This window comes from Pteropus medius, unplaced genomic scaffold (assembly GCF_902729225.1).
Source record: "Pteropus medius unplaced genomic scaffold, Ma_sr-lr_union100, whole genome shotgun sequence".
In the NCBI taxonomy this organism is placed as follows: domain Eukaryota; kingdom Metazoa; phylum Chordata; class Mammalia; order Chiroptera; family Pteropodidae; genus Pteropus; species Pteropus medius.
The window spans coordinates 1,507,787-1,517,307 of NW_024347732.1; the positions used below are offsets into that span (position 1 = coordinate 1,507,787).

The window sequence follows — 9,521 nt, forward strand, 5'->3', positions numbered from 1 at the left end:
ATCTCTAGGTCAGGATTATGTGACATGCCTTGGGTTCCAGCAAGGTTTGAGGCTCTTCATTTTTAAAACAATAACCACTTGCTAAAAGAAGAAAGAAAGCCATTTCCTTCTTGACATTCGTTAGCTTAGGATCAGCAGAATCTTCCTGCTGCTCAGATTGAAATGTAATAGCTGCAAGGTTGAAAACTGAAATCTTGCACTAAGCACGTCATTGCTGCTGGCTTGTAATTTTTTTCCCTTCAAAAATTACATACATAAAGCAGTTTTAGACACTCTAATCAGATATTTTGCCCGATACTATTGTGTAATTTGGGATGTTTTCTTTCTTTCTTTTTTTTCTTTTTATCTTCTTTTAGAGAACTAGATCTGCACAATCAGTGCTTTCAGGGGGTATGTTACACGGGACCTGGAACATCATTGTTGCTATATGACATATGCAGATTTTGATCAAGCTTAATAGCTAAGATAAGCTCAAACTAGTTAACTTTCATGGAGTCAAAACCCCTCACCTTGGATTGAGTCAAAACTCATTTTCCTTTGCTTGCTGTCCAGCACTTCAGCAATCAGTAGAGATGTATGTGCTGGGAAGAGAAGTCTTGGCAGGGGAAGGCAAGATTATGGAGAGGGCAAAGGAAAAAGCACTTGATCTCAGCCTCAAAGGGTTGCTGTATATTTGGCTCAGTTGTTGCAGGGTCATGAAATGCACCGAGCTTAGCTAAGATCAGGTGATTTGACCAAGTGTCCTCTTTCTTTTCTCCATGCTGAGATGACAATGGCATAATCATTTTCTCTCCGGTCCAAGTACCTATAATAAGGAAGAACTTTAAAACTATCAGACATGTAAAATTCGTAAACAAGCAAGAAAAAAAGCTTTGGAAAAAAACTGGTATGTTTTATTTGCAAAATATGCAATTTAAATGGCATGGTATTGTCAATGTTTTAGGTACCGCGACATTGGAACTAGCACTTTCTTTTCAAAATGTTGTACTCGATAGTTAATACCTATATTTTTAAAAGGTGTAATATAGTACATTGCTTCAGCATACTGTGGCAAAACACTTCCATTTATAGAAATTTGAACTTACAAATCTATTTTTTCAAGTTCTTCAAAACAGAACTCTTTAAGTATCTATCTTTATGCATAATATGTGTGTATGCATGTGGGTGTATTATTCAGTTTTTTCTTGTATGTCTTCTGACCTCAGATCTAATTTGTCCAAAAAACACCATCCCCCCTTTAGCTCTCAACTTTCCACATCATATCTCACCTATTCCCCGAGGATTAAAAATTTGAAGTCATCGCAAAATCCTTCCCTCCGTCCATCTATTTACATGGTATCATAGAATAAAGGAAGTAGAAAACAGAAGTGGATTAGGAGATACTTATGTTTCAACTATTTATCTTAGAATGTTTAGAAAGCAACTACATAGTGAAGAAAACAAGATATAACTAAGAAGTCATATTTCTAATAGTCTTACAAATTAGAAAAACTTTTTGACAAACTTGTTGTCATATCTGATTGGAATATCTCAGATTTTCAATTTTTACCTTGAAATAGAGATGAAGAAGTACTTATACTAGTAGCATAAAAAATATCGACTGTTCCATTTCCCTTCTTGTGAGTGTTTTTGTATTATTTGCATTCACTCAACCATGTATTCTTTGCAAAGGTCATCTAAAATCATTTTCCCATTGCACCAAGGTTGCTTTATCTAAAATTAAATAATATCCATAAATACATTTTTCTCTAAATATATCCATAAATACATTTTTCTCTAAATGTATTTTTCTCTAAATGTATTTATGGGTAATTGCAAAGAGTCAATGAATGTGGAAAGGTACCACTGGCAAGCCCTTTGCTTTGTGGAATTCTCCTTCTTTCCCATGATCCTTCAGGCCTTGTATATAAATGTGACAATCTGATATGAGAATCCAGGGAAGGTGCTGGTCTCGATCTGCATATTAAACATTTGTGAAGTGGAACTTTTTATATCTTTCAATTAAAAAAAACTATAGATACATGTTCTAATATTTCTTGTAGCATCCCAATGGAGCATCCCAAACACCTCCCCTTATACATAATAGCTCCCATTTAATATACCCCATTTAAGATATTATTATTGTATTCAAAACCAATAGCGTAAGGATAGGTTCTCTCTCTCTCTCTCCCCCCACCCCACCCACCTCCAGAGAACTAACATAAAATATTAGAGTTTTCATCTCTTCAGAAAGAGAGAAGAAATTGATTTTAAAGAATTGGCTCATGCAAATGCTGGGTCTGGAAAGCACTAAATTCATAGAGCAAGCCAGCACATTGGTGTTTCAGGTAAAAGTTGATATTGCAGTCTTAATTGAAGGCTGGAAACTCAGAATCTGTGTATTGCAGGCTGCAGGAAGAATTTCTTCTTTGGAAATCTCAGTCTTTTCTCTGAAGGCTTTCAACTGATTAGATGAGGTCTACCTACTTTATGGAGAGCATTCTACTTTACTTAAAGTCAACTAATTGTAAATGTTAATTGTACCTTAAAGATACCTTTACAGCAACATCCACACTAGTGTTTGATCAAACAACTCATCACCATAGTCTAGCCAACTTGACACAGAAAATTAACCATCACAATCTATTACTATCAACTGTGCTTTGGTGATGACCCACAGATGAAGAAAAGGAACCTTATCACAGTCAGAAAAAATGATAGGCTGCATTCCTCTTCTTCCTTCCTATCCCAATCCCAAAGCCTTCAGTGCAGAGAAGAGGGAAGGGAAAGCAAAGAGAAAGCACCCCACCCCCTCTGCTCTAGATTCATTCTCTTTCCTGTCCTGAGAGAAAAGAGCTTTGAATCAAACCAAAAACTGAAGCTTAGAAATCAGCATAACCGAATCTTAATTACTAAACAAACTGTGTTAATCACTGAAGGAGACTACAAACTTGTGGAACTGGACTGAGAAGTCATTGAGAGAAGTGCAAAGTGGAAAAGGAGAGTTCAACACAGCAAATGGTAACCACATTGAGAAATACAAAATTATAGGGAAATAACATATGTTGAGACTTTATAGGCATTCAGTTCTGTGTGTATACAGAGAGCAGAGAATAAAGACACCAAGAAGAAAACTGGGTCAGGCTAATGGAGGGAGTCATGAAAGTTGTGTCACTGTGCGTGTAACATAGACCTTCCAGATGGATTGTGTGAAGAGACTTGCCAAGAGCTATAGTTGACCTGGCATGAATGAGAGCTGGAGGTCATCAAACATCTAAAGCACAAACTTCAAGCAGGTACATATTGGTTTGGATCTGGACTCTGCCACTTCAAGCATTAGCTTAAGTTCTTTAGGCATTAATATTAACTTCTTTAGGCATTAATATTATTCCTCACTGTAAAGTGGGAATAATAATAGTACTTTTTTGTAGGGCTGTCATTAGGGATAAATAGCACAGATGACTGTTCCAATAAATGGTAGCTAGGGTTGTCATCACTATCATCCTCTTCATCAGTTGCTAGAAGTTTCTTGTCCTTCTGCTAAAAGTGATGCATCTGGTAAACTCTTAATTTATTCTGCTGAAAGATTTATATCTTGAAAGAAGTTATTGGTTGCCTTTTATAGAACTCCTATATCATAGCAAGCACTCTGCTAAAAGTGTTTCTCATGTAATCGCCACAAAATCCCACAATGTAGAAACATCCCTTAGGCTTAGAGAGCTCACGCAGCTCATTAGAGGCAGAGCCATGCTGTTTCCATCATACCAAACCGCCTCCCACTGAGTGTGGACCTCATTCTGGAGAACTTGTCAATAGTATGTGTTTAATGCTGAAAGAAAGTGGCTGTATTGACAGTAAGTTTGAATTACAATAATAAAAAAAACTAAATGTGAAATAATAAATGTATCCTTGATTTTAGGTGAGCAGATTTCAGCATATCTTTGATTTTAAGTGAGTAGATTTCAAAATGTTTGGGTAGGATTGGGAAGAAGGGAATGATAGATCTGTTACCACGGACATTAGACTTTATGAGTTGGACGCTATAATCAAATTTCTGACAGTAAAGTTAAATATGGTCAAAGGGGGAGACAGAGGAAAGCAATCCAAGAAGCAGGTGTAGCTACAAAGGAATCTCTCTGATGAAGTTTAATTCTAAAAGATCTTTATCAAAATGTACAAGCCATCAAATTACGAAGGAGCATCACAGACCAGAAGCCTTAGTGTTGGCTTGGCTAAGTTTGGATCAAGCTGGAGTTAGGGAGTATGCCCAGGACCACAGAAATGTTGTTAAACATTTGTGGAAGCAAGAAATAATAAAAAGTAGATTAATCCATTGTTTGGAGTAGGTGATAAAATGAGAAGACGACAGAAAAATGTCAGAATAACTCATCTCCAATTTTGCTTATTTTTTCTCTCCAAGAAAAATAATTTTCAAACTCTAAGTGCTGAAGTGCTTATGGTAAATAATCTATAACTGCTTTACCATAGTCTCCAATCCCAGATATATTTCATTCCCAATAACTTGCTGATGGAATTGCTGCCAGTATCCAAGAAAAATAAAAATTAGAAAAAGAGAAGAAAACAATCAAGCAATTGTTTCCCCTGAATTACAAATAAATATACCAAGATATATCAAATGCTCCAGGTTGAGCTCCATAAGAGAGACAGGGCAGAGACAGCAGAAATAACTGAGCAAAAAAAGTTAATATATTGATTTTTTTTCCTTTCAAGAAAAAATGAAATATATGTTTTTTAGAGTCTTAGGATTAAAGATAAATAAATCTTGGCATCCGTCTCCAGCAAGATTACATGCAGCCCCTTTTCAACTTCATGCAGTTCCTAGAAAATTGAGTCTTAATGTTGAAACAAAGCCAACATTTCCAGAATGTGGTCTCTCTTTATGGATCTGTGTCTGCCCTCCAGAACAGAGAGTATGTACTAGGGTTCCATGCACTGAATTCTGCCTGCAGTCCAGTTTTGCTGTGTTTGGGGTCGTTTGTTTATTTCAGTGTTTTTTAATGTTTTTTAGTGGGTCACACACTCCTCACAATCTCTAGAACTCCCTACTGTCTTCCACTCTACTATCCAATCATGTACATTACTTGCCTATAGTCATTGGTGTCACTGAGTTTGCAACCTTCCTCTGGGTCCACATAAAATAAGTTTAATCCTTCTCTTTTTGTACCCCTTCACAAACTTAAAGCCTGATGATGTTTTGAACAAGATTACACCAAAGACTGAGCTCTTCGCCAGGCTATTCTGTCAAAGACTCTCAAACACTTTTATTTCAGCCCCCATCTCAAAGCCAGTGCTCTCGTGACCTGTTTCACCAACCCTTCCCACTGTCCAGAACTTAGCAATAAAAAAAATTACAGAAGGTCAAAATTGTAAAGTTGCAAATAAACATGCATTGCTAACAGCATAGTTTGTTTATTTTTATTACATAGAGAAAAATATGATAGTACATATTAAAATTTTATACTGTCTCTATAAACATTTCTGAAAAATATGAATGTGTCTTTCAGAATTGTTGTGAGCATTAAGTAAAGTTAAGTGTATTTTAAATGTACTATAAATTAAAAATATCCTGGTCATCTTAATTGTTCATTATTTAACATATTTTAAGTGTTTTAAGTAGCACAAATTCATAAGCAGCATATCTCCAATGTAATATTACTATGCAAGCAATTTTTGATGGGGTAGGTGTACATTTTCTTTTAGAAAAGTATATAGATTATTCGCATTTGAACTATAACACCACTATAACACCACTATGCCTTAAAATAGCACCACTATGTCTTAAAATCAAGTTATTAGAAAATTATGGGCTACTGCCATGCCACCCTGAACATGCCCAATCTGTCTGATCTTGGAAGCTAAGCAGGGTCGGGCCTAGTTAGTACTTAGATGGGAGATGACCTAGGAATACCAGGTGCTGTAGGCGATTAAAAAAATATATTACGTGTCAAAGATACCATCAAAATAAAAATGCATCCTATAAACTCTATAGTTAAAAAAGTCACAATCAACTAAATTAAGAAACCAAGTTAACTGATATGAAGAAACCAAATAATTGATCATTAAAAACTAGAATAAAACTAGGAAAAAAAACTGAAAGCAACAATCAATTCGATCACACTGATAATAAAAGATTTTTTCTGAACTCTGAACATTCCAACTAGCTGAATGTGCTCCTCCATAGAAGGAGCTCTCTGGTGTTGCTAGCCCTCAAACCACTCAGTGGGGTAGTGAATTGCTCCTCCCAAACCTAGGAAGCTATTCACTTGACTTTATGTATTCCAAATCTAGTGATCTTTTATAATTCACGCAGTCATTTAAATGAAAGTCAATGATCTGCATGTCATTTATCCATAAGAACCAAGAAAGCTGGCTGATAAAGTAACCATTATCTGGAACATTTTGGCAAAGAGAAAAGGGTACTCTGAAGAGTTTTGTAATAGCAATTAAAAGTTTAATCCAGAAATGACGTATATCATTTCTGCCTACAACTCATCACAGAGCCCCACCAACTCCAGGAGGCCAAGAAATACCATTCTATCATGTGCCCAGACGTCAGAGATCTGAATATATTCAGTAAAGAGAATTAATTTTCACATTACTATAAAGACCCTTTTAGTAGACCTTTGCAGTTTGCTCTTAAGCCACCACTGACTTGGACTATTATACTACCTGATACTGGTCTCACATATTATGCCTTTCTTTGGCGATCATCATGGATGATGACTTTTGTCATCATTTCACTTTTGTGAGAGATAAAACAGCTACCAATTATAGAGAGCTCACAATAAATCATTCATTGTGCTAAGCTTTTTACAGTCACCATCTCAGTTTATCTAAACGACATTAAGTTGCAGGTATTTTTATTATCGTTATTTATAACTGTTTTTATTGCAACTAGAAATATTACCAAATGTATTAAGAATTAGAAAGCTGGAGTTTGGGGAACCAAATGTATATGGTGGTAGCCAAGGCCTAAAGGAGAGATGAACTTGTTCAGAGAAAGCATTTAACAGAGATAAAAGCAGAGGGTCCGGGATGCATCTCAAGGCACAGCAGCATGGGAAGGTGGTAGGGGGCATAGAGTGGAGGTACTGAAAGAGGCAGAAAATAACACAAAGGTAAGAAGAAAACTAAATGGAGAAAAATTCAAGAAGAAAATGACCAAGTGACTGGCAGTTTTAAATATTCTTGAGTTCAAGATTTTAAAGATTAAATAGTGTGAGTATTTAAAGAGAATTTTGAATTTAGAAGTGAGAGTCATTGGTGACTTTGGCCAGAGAAGTCTCAGGAGAATGACAAAGTGAAAGCTGGTTGCAGGAGTATGGGGATTATAGAGGCCATGAAGAAACAAGGAATGACTTTAGGCTCTCAAGAATTTTGGTAACAGAAAGAAAGAAAAAGACTAATAGCATTCGGGGAAACAGAATAGAAATCTGCTGATCTTCGAATGATAAAGACATGAGAGGAAGGATCCAGTGGAGTGGTAAAGATCGAAACTTCAGAGATGACAGGAGATGGAAGCTAAGTCCCCAAGGAGACAGAGGGGATGTGACTCTGGGCAAAATGGGAGTCTCAGTTTTGGTCATCTCATGTGCATAGGTAAAATGGATCTCCTCGTATAAGAAACGCTCGCTCCTGCTTTTTACCCACTCTTTGTTGAGCTGTTTGTCCTTTCTTATTGATTGTAGCAATATTAATTCAAAGGCCTAAGCCACATTTTCCTTGAGAAGTAAAAAATAAAGATAGGAAAATTAGTAGGAAAACACTGGAATAGAAGGCAGAAATCAGTAGGAATTCTCTATACAGAGATATTCTACTTAACCATGGGGATATGTTCTTAAAAATGCATTGTTGAATGATTATGTCATGTGACTATCACACAGTACATACAAACATAGATGGTATAAGCTACTACACACCTCGGCTGTATGGTATATCACCTTCATATATTTGGTCCATCGTAAAGTTTACCAAAATGTCATTATGTGGCACATGACTGTATTTTGGTGAAATACAAGACAAGGATCAAGGGAATAGGTAGCTTAATGAGAATAATTTTTGAACTGCTATAGGGGATTGAAAATTTGAGCCACTCTGAGATGATAAAAAAAAAAATTGACTGAAGTCTATGGCCATGCTACCCTGAACAAGCCCGATCCCATCTGATCTCGGAAGCTAAGCAGGGTCAGGCTTGGTTAGTACTTGGATAGGAGACCACCTAGGAAGACCAGATGCTGCAGGCATAAAAAATAAAAAAATTAAAAACTAAGGAATTGTAAGCTGACAAGGTCCTTGCAATTTGTGAGGTCAACCAAGGGTTGCCTTGTCCAAAAAAAAAAGAAAAAGAAAAAAAATTGATTGAGCATCGAGTCCCTAGTTTAACATCTATGGGAAGAATTATGTAATTTTTTCCACAGACCTCAGTGAAGTGAAGAAGAGAGCTGACCAGTTCCTAATACACAGTAGGTGCTAAGAAATGCTATGCATCTCCTCCGTTACTCCATGGTTTTTCTATCTCCCAACCAAAGCTCAGAGTTTTGTCTCAATTAAGTCTGCCAAATCATTCTCTCTCCACGTTGCTGCAGTTCCAAAATATAGCTGGTCATTTTTATTTTTTATTTTTTTTCCAGTTGGTCCTTTTATTCCTCCAGGTGGTGCTAACTTAAAATCAAGAAGGGGAGATTAAGGTGAACCAACTCAAAACTTGAAGATAACATTGAGGAATCGTAATTTGGAAAATACAAAATTTAAACTGGCTATCAGATTATCACTGAAGACTCCATCCACGCTCCTCACAGGAAATCCCCAGTTGGCCCTCTGTTTTTATAAATGCTTGCTACAGTATTACTGGGAGGTCAGAATATTCTTCCTTTCCCATTTCCTTTCCCAGGCCAATTTTACCGTTTTCCCCTGCCACATAAAAGAAACAAGCAAATACACAAACATACAAACAAAGAAGTAACATCGTAACAATCTCTTGTCTCAAGGCAGACACTCATACAGCAAGTCCTTATGTCATTGATAGGTTCTGCAACTTTAAGTGAAACGAAGTATAATACAACATATTTTACCATAAGGTAATTGATATAAACAAGAGTTAAGTCCCTATGGCATCTCATCAACATTATTACAAAACGATGTTGAATGAATTGATGTTATTTAAGGACCTGCTGCACTTTATTATAAAAAGCAGCTTAGCTCCTCATGGCCACAACTCTCCCCTCAAAAATATGCCTGGCCTTTGCATGGCCCATTAAATTGTTCCTGTCCTAAAAAGAAGCACCACCTCTCCAAAGCTAAATCCTATTGCCATTCTTAGGATATAGAGAGCAAACAGCTCTGCAAAAAGACAACTTATTTTTATTACTGTTAGAATACTATCCAGAATAAGGGATGAGAAGGAGTTTGCCAAAGAAGAAACAGAAAGGCCGTGCAAGGAAATGCCCTCAGGCATGAAAAGGCCCAGTGTGTTCTGGGAGGGTGAGAAGTTCATTTTGCCTGGATTTTAGATTCATAGGGGT

General features: G+C 36.5%; 2 pseudogenes; both read left to right on the forward strand.

Annotated features, from left to right (window-relative positions):
• Positions 1-5,805: 5,805 nt before the first annotated feature.
• LOC120614342 (uncharacterized) lies at positions 5,806-5,923 on the forward strand (annotated as a pseudogene).
• Positions 5,924-8,124: 2,201 nt separating this feature from the next.
• LOC120614326 (uncharacterized) lies at positions 8,125-8,243 on the forward strand (annotated as a pseudogene).
• The last annotated feature ends 1,278 nt before the right edge of the window (positions 8,244-9,521 follow it).